The sequence below is a fragment of the Pinus tabuliformis genome, chromosome 6 (genome assembly GCF_031772625.1).
Source record: "Pinus tabuliformis cultivar Carrire ecotype Pingquan chromosome 6, CPIR1, whole genome shotgun sequence".
Taxonomy (NCBI): Eukaryota; Viridiplantae; Streptophyta; class Pinopsida; order Pinales; family Pinaceae; genus Pinus; species Pinus tabuliformis.
Window position 1 is genome coordinate 534,333,769 of NC_142292.1, and position 13,819 is coordinate 534,347,587.

A 13,819-nucleotide genomic window follows, 5' to 3' on the forward strand; every position below is an offset into this window, starting at 1 on the left:
TGTTCATGCTCATTATTTTATGGTACTGACATGCAAAATTAATTCAAAGAACAAATAAAGAAGATTTATTAAAAGAATTAGATAATACTGATTCACCTCCCCCTCTCAGTATTATTTCCAACACATAGAACAAACAAGAAATATAGTAATAAAATGAATTTAAATTATTAATATAGTAATAACATGAATTAAAATTATTAATATAGTAATATAATGAATTATATAATGATATACTGTTAGAAAATAATGTTACAATATAGTAATGCATAAAACATAAAACATAAACCCCGGATGTGGGTGCCAGGGACGGTAACAATGATGGGACTGTCCAGGGACCTGCATGACTGGCACGTGGCCAGCATGCGCACCGGACAGGAATGCAGGTGGTGTAATAAGGACAGGCAGACGAACGTCTGCGCGAAGGTAAATGAGGCAGGACATTGCACGGTGAGCATTAAAGAGAAGCCCGTCTGATATGACTTGGTTGGACAGAGTAATGGAGGGGGAGTCTCGAGGGTTCGGATTTCAGTTAATAAATATCCACAATGCCGACTCGCTGAACTAGAGACAAATTCTGTTTGGTATATCCGGGAGATGGGAGAAAGACTGGCTCTGGGGTTGCTCTATGGCCGAAGAGGGGTGTCTTTCTGCGTCTGAGGCCAACATCATTTCATGTGATAGCATAAAGGGTAAAGCTCCATCAGCCGCTGGTGACATCTCTATCCTAGTTAATGTTCATTGCCACAAGATGACGAGACCTCAACAACGTTTATTGAGCCGCAGAGGCTCTGGTCGCGGCAATCCGGCGAGGCTTCCTGCTGAGACGGAGTCCATTCAATCTCTAGCGCATCTAAGGGGATCAACACGCCTGCTTATCCCAAGCCAATTCCTGGATTCGAACACTCAGGAATTGGACAATTCCTCGGCTTTTGGCTCAACAACTTTTTCTTTCAATTGCTCACTCCCACACCCTCGTATTACGGCCCATGTGTCTGTTATTTTCACAGAGGAAGCTCAGAATGAGGGCGAGTCTAGTGCTCCTATCCCCCAATCTGAGGAAGTCCACAATCTCTGTTTTACTCAGCCTACTTACGAAACTAATCAGGGGCAGCCCCAGCCAACCAATGAAATCAATTTCATGCCAGAGGCGTATGCTCAGCCAGATTTGCAGGAACCAGAAGAGGGCTGGTGTAGAATTGTAGAGGAAATTCTGCCTGAGTAATCCAAGTTCCAGTCCTCCACTTTTTTGAAGGCTCACTGCAACGACGGAATAGCGTACCAACGGTTCAGTCTGCAAATCTTTGGTCAAGTTTTTCTGTACCTATCATAATGTCTATTTTCTGGTCTGTTGTTTGTCTAATGTGTGGCGATAATGCCTGTGTCTGGTCTGTTGTGTGTCTAATGTGTGGCGATAATGACTGTGTTACAAAATAGTCTTACAATATAGTAAAATGTAAGACATAAAACAAACAATCAATATAGTAATAACATGAATTAAAATTATTGATATAGTAATAACATAAATTAAAATCATTAATATAGTAATAACATGAATTAAATAATGATAATGATTAGTATAGTAGTGTTACAAAATAGTGTTGCAAAATAGTAAAACATAAAACATAAAACAAACAAACAATATGCTAATAACATGAATTAAACAATGATAATGATTAGTATAGTACTATTACAAAATAGTAAAACATAAAAAATAAAACAAACGTACAATATAGTAATAACATGAATTAAAATTATTAATATAGTAATAACCTCAACTAAAGAATGATAATGTTTAGTATAATAGTGTTACAAAATAGTATAAAATAAAACATAAAAAAAACAAACAATATACTAATAACATGAATTAAAATTATTAATAATCACATGAATTAAATAGCTATAATGATTAGTATAAAAGTGTTACAAAATAATCTTACAATATAGTAAAACATAAAACATAAAATAAACAAACAATATAGTAATAACATGAATTAATTAATGATAATGATTAGTATAATAGTGTTACATTATAGTAAAACATAAAACATAAAACATAAAACAAACAAACAATATAGTAATAGCATGAAATAAATAATGATAATGATTAGTATAATAGTGTTACAAAAGAGTAAAACATAAAATATAAAACAATCGAACAATATAGTAATAACATGAACTAAATAATTATGTTGATTAGTATAATAGTGCTACAATATAGTAAAACATAAAACAAACAAACAATATAGTAACGAGATGAATTAAAATTATTAATATACTAATAACATGAACTAAATAATGATAATGCTTAGTATAATAGTTTTACAAAATAGTAAAAAATAAAACATAAAACATAAAACAAACAAAAAATATAGTAATAACATGAATTAAAGTTATTAATATAGTAATAACATGAAATAAATAATGATAATGATTATTATAATATTGTTATAAAATAGTAAAACATAAAATATAAAACCAATAAACAATATAGTAATAACATGAATTAAATAATGATAATGATTAGTATAATAGTGTTACAAAATAGTAAAACATAAAACATAAAACAAACGAACAATATAGTAATAACATGAAATAAATAATTATAATGATTAGTATAATAGTGTTACAAAATAGTGCTACAATATAGTAAAACATAAAAGAAACAAACAATATAGTAAGAACATGAATTCAAATTATTAATATAGTAATAACACGAATGAAATAATTATAATGATCAGTATAATAGTGTTACAATATAGTAAAAAATAAAAGATAAAATAAACAAACAATACCGTAATAACATGGCTTAAAATTATTAATATATTAATAACATGAATTAAATAATGTTAATGATTCGTATAATAGTGTTACAAAATACTTTTACAAAATAGTAAAACATAAAACATAAAACAAATAAACAATATAGTTATAACAGGAATTAAATAATGATAATGATTAGTATAATAGTGTTACAATATAGTAAATCATAAAGCAAACAAACAATATAGCAATAACATGAGTTGAAATTATTTATATAGTAATAGGATGAATTAAATAATATTAATGATTAGTATAATAGTCTTATAATGTAGTGTTACTATATAGTAAAACATAAAACATAAAACAAACAAACAATATAGTAATAAGATGGATTGAAATTATTAATATAGTAGTAACATGAATTAAAATTAATAATATAGTAATAAAATGAATTAAATAGTCTTAATGATTAGTACAATAGTGTTACAAAATAGTCAAACATAAAACAAACAAACAATATAGTAATAACATGAATTAAAATTATTAATATAGTAATTACATGAATTGAATAATGATAATGATTCGTATAATGGTGTTACAAAATAGTAAAACATAAAAAATAAAACAAACAAACAATATAGTAATAACATCAATTAAAATCATTAATGTAGTAATAACATGAATTAACTAACGGTAATGATTAGTATAATAGTGTTACAAAATAGTAAAACATAAACATAAAACAAACAATATAGTAATAACATGAATTAAATTTATTAATATATTAATAACATGACATAAATAATGGTAATGATTAGTATAATAGTGTTACAAAATAGTAAAACATAAAATATAAAACAAACGAACAATATAGTAATAACATGAATTAAATAATGATATTGAGTAGTATAATAGTGTTACAAAATAGTGTTACAATATAGTAAAACATAAAACATAAAACAAACAAGAAATATAGTAATAACATGAATTAAATAATTATAATGATTGGTATAATATTGTTACAAAATAGCGTTACAATATAGTAAAACATGAAACATAAAACAAACAAACAATACAGTAATAACATGAATTAAATAATGATAATGATTAGTATAATAGTGTTACAAAATACTATTACGATATAGCAAAACATAGAAAATAAAACAAACAAAAAATATAGGAATAAAATGAATTAAAATAACTAATATAGTAATAACATGAATTAAATAATGTCAATGATTAGTATAATAGTATTACAAAATAGTAAAACACAAAACATAAAACAAACAAACAATATAGTAATAACATGAACCAAAAATAGTGTTACAACATAGTAAAACATAAAACATAAAACAAACAAACAATATAGTAATAACATTAATTAAATAATCATAATTATTAGTATAATAGTGTTACAACATAGTGTTGAAAATAGTAAAACATAAAACTTAAAACAAACAAACAATATAGTAATAACATCAAGTAAAATTATTAATATAGTAATAACATGAATTAAATAATTATAATGATTAGTATAGTTGTGTTTCAAAATAGTGTTACAATATAGTAAGACATAAAACATAAAACAAACGCATAATATAGTAATAACATGAATTTAAATAATGATAATGATTAGAAAAATACTTTTACAATATGGTAAAACATAAAACAAACAAACAATATAGTAATAACATGAATTAAATAATGATAATGATTATAATAGTATTACAAAGTGGTGTTACAAAATAGTGCTACAAAATAGTGAAATAGAAAACAAACAAACAATATAGTAATACCATGAATTAGATAATGTTAATGTTTAGTATAATAGTTTTGCAAAATAGGAAAACATAAAACAAACAAAAAATACATTAATAACATGAATTAAATAATGATAATGATTAGTATAATAGTGTTACAAAGTAGTCTTACAATATAGTAAAATGTAAAACATAAAACAAACAAACGATATAGTAATAACATGAATTAAATAATGATAATGATGAGTATAATAGTGTTACAAAATAGTGCTACAAAATAGTGTTACAAAATTGTAAAATATAAAACAAAAAATATAGTAATAACATGAATTAAATAATTATAATGATTAGTATAATACTGTTACAAAATAGTAAAACATAAAACAAACAAACAATACAGTGATAACATGAATTTAAATCATTAATATATTAATAACATGAATTAAATAATGATAATTATTAGTATAATAGTGTTACAAATTAGTAAAACATAAAACATAGAACAAACAAACAATATAGTAGTAACATGAATTGAAATTATTAATATAGTAATAACATGAATTAAAGAATGATAATCATTAGTATAATAGTGTTACAAAATAGTAACACATAAAACAAAAACAACCAAACAATATCGTAATAACAAGAATTAAAATTATTAATATAGTAATAACATGAATTAAATAATGATATTCATTAGAATAATAGTGTTACAAAATAGTAAAACATAAAACAGACATACAATATAGTAATAACTTGAATTAAAATTAATAATATAGTAATAAAATGAATTAAATAATCTTAATGATTAGTAAAATAGTGTTACAAAATAGTAAAACATAAAACAAATAAACAATATAGTAACGACATGAATTAAAATTATTAATATAGTAATAACATGAATTGAATAATGATAATGATTCGTATAATAGTGTTACAAAATAGTAAAACATAAAACATAAAAGAAACAAACAATATATTAATAACATAAATTAAAATTATTAATATAATAATAACTTGAATTAAATAATGATAATTATTAGTATAATAGTGTTGCAAAATAGTGTTACAATATAGTAAAACATAAAACAAACAAACAATATAGTAATAACATGAATTAAAATTATTAATATAGTAATAACATGAAATCAATAATGATAATGATTAGTATAATATTGTTACAAAATAGTAAAACATAAAATCTAAAACAAATGGACAATATAGTAATAACATGAATTGAATAATTATATTAATTAGTATAATAATGTTACCAAATACTGTTACATTATAGGAAAACATAAAACATAAAAGAAACAAACAATATTGTAATAACATGAATTAAAATTATTAATATAGTAATAACGTGTATTAAATAATGATAATGATTAGTATAGTAGTGTTACAAAATAGTGTTGCAGACTACTAAAACATAAAACAGAAAACAAACAAACAATATGCCAATAACAAGAATTAAATAACGATAATGATTAGTATATTAGTGTTACAAAATAATAAAACAAAAAACATAGAAAAAATGAAAAATATAGTAATAACATGAATTAAATAATGATAATGATTAGTATAATAGTGTTACAAAATAGTGATTCAAAATAGTAAAACATAAAACATAAAACAAACAAACAATATGCTACTAACAAGAATTAAATAATGATAATGATTAGTATATTAGTGTTACAAAATAGTAAAACATAAAACAGAAAAAAAACGAACAATATAGTAATAACATGAATTAAATAATGATAATGATTAGTATAATGGTGTTACAAAATAGTGATTCAAAATAGTAAAACATAAAACAAACAAACAATATAGTAATAACATGAATTAGAATTATTAATATAGTAATAACATGAAATAAATAATGATAACGATTAGTATAATAGTGTTACAAAATAGTAAAACATAAAATATAAAACGAACGAACAATATAGTAATAACATGAATTAAATAATTATATTGATTAGTATAATAATGTTACAAAATAGGGTGACATTATAGTAGAACATAAAACATAAAAGAAACAAACAATATAGTAATAACATGAATTAAGTAATGATAATGATTAGTATATTAGTGTTACAAAATAGTGTTGCAAAATAGTAAAACATAAAACATAAAATAAACAAACGATATGCTAATAACAAGAATTAAATAATGATAATGATTAGTATATTAGTGTTACAAAATAGTAAAACATAAAACAAACAACAATATAGTAATAACATGAATTAAATAATGATAGTGATTAGTATAACAGTGTTAAATATTGTAAAACATAAAAATAAAAAAACAAACAATATAGTAATAAAGTGAATTAAAATTATTAATATATTAATAACATGTATTAAATAATGATAATGATTAGTATAATAGTGTTACAATATTGTAAAACATAAAAATAAAAAAAACAAACAATATAGTAAAAGTGAATTAAAATTATTAATATATTAATAACATGTATTAGATAATGATAATGATTAGTATAATAGTGTTACAAAACAGTGTTACAATATAGTAAAACATAAAGCATAAAACAAACAATCAATATAGTAATCACATGAGTTAAATAATGCTAATGTTTAGTATAATAGTTTTACAAAACAATAAAACATAAAACAAACAAACTATACATTAATAACATGAAATAAATAATGATAATGATTAGTATAATAGTGTTACAAACTAGTCTTACAATATAGTAAAATGTAAAACATAAAACAAAAAATCAATATAGTAATAACATGAATTAAATAATGATAATGATGAGTATCATAGTGTTAGCAAAATAGTGCTACAAAACAGTGTTACAAAATTGTAAAATTTAAAACATAAAACAAACAAACAATATAGTAATAACATGAATTAAATAATGATAATGATTAGTATAGTAGTGTTACAAAATAGTGTTGCAAAATAGTAAAACATAAAACATAAAACAAACAAACAATATGCTAATAACATGAATTAAACAATGATATTGATTAGTATAGCAGTATCACAAAATACTAAAACATAAAACAAATGTACAATATAGTAATAACATGAATTAAAATTATTAATATAGTAATAACCTGAACTAAAGAATAATAATGTTTAATATAATATAGTTAAAAAATAGTATAAAATAAAACATAAAACAAACAAACAATATAGTAATAAGATGAATTGAATAATGATAATGATTAGTACAATAGTGTTACAAAATAGTAAAAAATAAAACATAAAACAAACAAACAATATACTAATAACATGAATTAAAATTATTAATATAGTAATCACATGAATTAAATAGTTATAATGATTAGTTTAAAAGTGTTACAAAATAGTCTTACAATATAGTAAAGCATAAACATAAAATAAAAAAACAATATAGTAATAACATGAATTAATTAATGACAATGATTAGTATAATAGTGTTACAATATAGTAAAACATAAAACATAAAACAAACAAAGAATATAGTAATAACATGAAATAAATAATGATAATGATTAGGATACTAGTGTTACAAAATAGTAAAACATAAAATATAAAACAATCGAAAAATATAGTAATAACATGAATTAAAATTAATAATATAGTAATAAAATGAATTAAATAATCTTAATGATTAGTACAATAGTGTTACAAAATAGTAAAACATTAAACAAATAAACAATATAGTAATAACATGAATTAAAGTTATTAATATAATAATAACATGAATTGAATAATGATAATGATTCGTATAATAGTGTTACAAAATAGTAAAATTTAAAACATAAAAGAAACAAACAATATAGTAATAACATGAATTAAAATTATTACTATAATAATAACATGAATTAAATAATGATAATGGTTAGTATAATAGTGTTACACAAAACCGTTACGATATAGTAAAACATAGAACATAAAACAAACAAAAAATATAGGAATAAAATAAATTAAAATAATTAATATAGTAATAACATGAATTAAATAATGTTAATGATTAGTATAATAGTGTTACAAAATAGTAAAACACAAAGCATAAAACAAACAAACAATATAGTAATAACATTAATTAAATAATGATAATGATTAGCATAGTAGTGTTGCAAAATGGGGTTACAAAAAACATAAAACAAACAAACAATATAGTAATAACATGAACCAAATGCTAATAATGATTAGCATAATCGTGTTACAAAATATTAAAACATAAAACAAACAAACAATATAGTAATAGCATGAATTAGATAATTATAATGATTTGTATAATAGTGTTAGTGTTCCAATATAGTAAAACATAAAACATAAAACAAACAAACAATATAGTAATAACATTAATTAGTTTGTGAGAGATTTTTCGGCGAACATCACATGGATCACAAAAGCTTGAACTCTATAACATTAATTAGATAATCATAATTGTTAGTATAATAGTGTTACAACATGTTGTTAAAAAATAGTAAAACATAAAACAAACAACAATATAGTAATAACATGAATTAAATAATGTTAATGTTTAGTATAATATTGTTACAAAATAGTTTTACAAAACGGTAAAACATAAAAAATGAAACAAACAAAAAATACAGTAATAACATTAACGGAATAATGATAATGATTAGTATAATATTGTTACAAAATATCTTAAAATATAGTAAAATGTAAAACATAAAACAAACAAACAATATAGTAATAACACGAATTAAATAATGATAATGACTAGTATAATAGTGTTACAAAATAGTAAAACATAAAATATAAAACAAAAAAAAAATATAATAATAACATGAATTAAATAATGATCTTGATTAGTATAATAGTGTTACAAAATAGTGTTCCAAAATAGTGAAACATAAAACATAAAACAAACAAAAAATATAGTAATAGCATGAATTTAAATTATTAATATAGTTTTTTTTCCCGTTGAAAAAATCGTAATTTTATTCATATTGACAAAATTACATTTTGTAGATGCTTGAAGCATATGCAGATGGTTGTTCCTCTGTAATGATAGGCAGCAAACAGTAGAATCAACACAAAATAGCGGATGGCTATTCCTGTAATGACAGGAAGGTAACAGAAATAACAAAAAGGTAATGTTGTGCCAGCAGGCCTATGTTTTCCTGCCTTTTTTCTTCTCTACTTTGCGCCAGAATTTAGTGTTGGGAATGGGAACAATTATAGCAAGTTGGTTTTCCTCTGTGTACATTGGATGTTCTTTATCAGATTCTGATCCTTTGGAGCTATATGCTTGTTTGGCGCTGCTTATTTCCAGCGGTGATTCTTGTTGTCGTACCAAGTGATCTGGCTCCAAATTGGGCCCCTCAGTGCTCTCTTCCTGTGTTTTTTCCTATCTCCTACGTGCGTTTGTGGGTTCTGTGTTCAATGCCTCTTCCTCCAGTGGTTCGGTATGCTGCCAACCTTTGGGTTTTTTCTGTTGTTTCTTTTTCCCTTTCGGCTCCTTACTAGCCTGTGGAGATGCATATTGAAGGTGCCCTATCTGCAAGCAACCGCGACATCTGAATGCCGTGTTCTTGTAGTCAAGTTGTTGCATCCACAGTGAGTTATTAAAATTCAATGTGATGTGATCTGCGAGTCCTTGACTTAGATCCACTTCAACACATATTCTGGCATATGTGAAAATTCCTCGAATAGCTCTGTCTTCATCTGTTTTAAGATGTTTTCCTAGGGAGTTCCCAATGGCTGTTAAAGCTTTTCGGTGCGAAAAATGCAGTGGGAGGTTATGGACCCTTACCCAAACTGGCATCATTGAAACTACCATGGTATTGGCATCAAAATCCGGGAACAAGGGGGTGATAAAGAGGCTAGCACTACCCCAAAACCAAGGTCCCTGATTAATGATATTGTCTCGTTCCAGTTCTATGCTAAATCTGACTATGAAAAAACCTTTAAGGCATAGATATATTTCACATTTAAATGACCAAGATGTAAAAACCCATTGGTGCAGAGCATCCCCTTTGGGCCAATAACCATTAAATCTCTATATAATAGCATTGTGGATTAAATCTGTGTATAGATATGTTACCTCTGACAGCGATACAATAAGCATGGGTGATTCTGGCTTTTGTTCCACTATGTAGGGGCCTGGAAGCTCTGATGTGGGTGCTGGATTGTGTTGTAATGGTTCCTTTCCTTTGACTGCATCTTAGAAGGAACCTGTGGTTTTTGAACTGGTTCCTTTGCAGCCGCCTCGCAGTCTCAGATTGAGGATGATGGTTGAATCTTTAACAACTCCATAGTGCTGAAGTGTGTGCTGGTCCTGCATGCAGAGTCCTGAAAATAACAGATTTTGGTATGTCACTGGAGTTCCCAATTTGATTTGGATCTCCTTTTTTAACTCCAAAACATTCATTCCTTCCTAGATCTGCACACAACAATGTCTACCTTCTATTGATCTGATAAAGATCTGCTTTGGATCTCACGGATTAACCTTATCCAAGCCCCGATTTACTAGATTGATCTCTAGATCTGGCCGATCAATGGTGGATCTAGGGTTTATATGCCTTTCCGCTAAAGCCTTCAAAGCAGCTGGGGTTTTCTCAACCCCTTTAACGCCTTCGCTAAGAACCAGCAACAGCTCAGGGACGGACACGATCTTGTGATCTCGAGCCATGACAAGGGCGGGGATCGCAATGGTTGTTAGGGCAGAAACCACAGCATGTCTTTTCTGGTGCCATTTTCACTAGATTTTCGTGGGAGCGAGCATCCATCCACCACGACACATGTTGCAGAGTGTTCCCTGGCCAGATCTGTGCGTTTCGTCTCTAGGAACACGAGGGATTTGGGAAACTGCCCGTCTCGTTCTCCGTAACTCTACAGAAGTCTGATGACCGGCCCTGATGCTGGCTTCCATCACGTCCGAAAAGGGAACGGCATCGCTGCCCCCTTCTGCACCTTCACTTTCAACATTTAGCATTGATACCTGAGGATGAGCTGCTGCAGTGGCTGCCATTGATCCACTCCTCCTAAATGAAGCTCCTTGATAAGGTGTGCAAAAGAATTAATGGAAAAAAAATATTAATTAAATAACATGAATTAAATAATTATAATGATTAGTATAATAGTGTTACAAAATAGTTAAACATAAAACATAAAACAAACAAACTATATAGTAATAACATGAATTAAATAATGATTATGATTAGTATAGTAGTGTTACAAAATAGTGTCGCAAAATAGTAAAACATAAAACATAAAACAAACGAACAATATGCTAATAACAAGAATTAAATAATGATAATGATTAGTATATTAGTGTTACAAAATAGTAAAATATAAAACATAAAACAAACGAACAATATAGTAATAACATGAATTAAATAATGACAATTATTAGGATAATAGTGTTCCAATATTGTAAAACATAAAACATAAAAAAAAGCAATATAGTGATAAAATGAATTAAAATTATTAATATATTAATAACATGAATTAAATAATGATAATGATTAGTATAATAGTGTTACAAAATACTCGTACAATATAGTAAAATTTAAAACATAAAACAAGCAAACAATACAGTAATAACATGAATTAAATAATGATAATGATGAGTATAATAGTGTTACAAAATAGTGCTAAAAAATAGTGTTACAAAATTGTAAAATATAAAACATGAAACAAACAAACAATATAGTAATAACGTGAATTAAAATTACTAATATAGTGATAACATGAATTAAATAATGATAATAATTAGTATAGTAGTGTTACAAAATAGTGTTGCAAAATAGTAAAACATAAAATATAAAACAAACAAACAATATGCTAATAACATGAATTAAACAATGATAATGATTAGTATAGTAGTATTACAAAATAGTAAAACATAAAACATAAAACAAACGTACAATATAGTAATAACATGAGTTAAATAATGATATTGATTAGTATAATAGTGTTACAATATAGTAAAACAAAAAACATAAAAAAACAAACAATATAGTAATAACATAAACTAAAATTATTCATATAGTAATAACATAAACTAAAATTATTAATATAGTAATAACATGAACTAAAGAATGATAATGTTTAGTATAATAGTGTTGCAAAATAGTATAAAATAGAAAATAAAACAAACAGACAATATAGTAGTAACATGAATTAAATAATGATATAGTAGTAACATGAATTAAATAATGATAATGATTAGTATAATAGTGTTACAAAATATTGTTGGAAAATATCAAAAAATAAAACATAAAACAAACAAACAATATACTAATAACATGAATTACAATTATTAATATAGTAATCACTTGAATTAAATAATTATAATGATTAGTATAAAAGTGTTATGAAATAGTGTTAAAATATAGTAAAACATAAAATAAACAAACAATATAGTAGTAACATGAATTAATTAATGATAATGAGTAGTATAATAGTGCTACAATATAGTAGAACATAAAACATAAAAAAAACAGACAATATAGTTATAACCTGAATTAAATAATGATAATGATTGGTATAATAGTGTTACAAAAAACATAAAACAAACAAACAATGTAATAATAACATGAATTAAAATTATTAATATAGTAACATGAATTAAATAGTCATAATGATTAGTATAATAGTGTTACAAAATATTGTTACAATATAGTAAAACATAAAACATAAAAAAGACAAATAATATAGTCATAACATGAATTAAAATTATTAATAACATAGTAACATGAATTAAAAAATGATAATGATTAGTATAATAGCGTTGCAAAATAGTGTTACAATATAGTAAAATATAAAACATAAAACAAACAAACAATATACTAATAACATGAATTAAATAATGATAATGATTAGTATAATAGTGTTAAAATAAGTGTTACAATATAGTAAAACATAAAACACAAAACAAACAAAAAATATAGTAATAACATGAATTAAAATTATTCATAGAGTAATAATATGAATTAAATAGTGATAACGATTAGTATAATAGTGTTACAAAATAATGTTACAAAATAGTGTTGGAAAATAGTACTACAAAATAGTAGAACATAAAACATAGTGTTAAGGGTTTATGGATAGTAATGACACAAATTAAATAATGATAATGATTAGTATAATAGTGTTACAAAATAGTGCTACAAAATAGTGCTACAAAATAACAAAAAATAAAACAAACAAACAATGTTGTAATAACATGAATTAAATAATGATATTGATTAGTATAATAGTGTTACAAAATAGTAAAACATAAAACAAACAAACAATATAGTAGTAACATGAAATGAATAATTATAATGATTAGTATAATAGTGTTACAAAATAGTGCT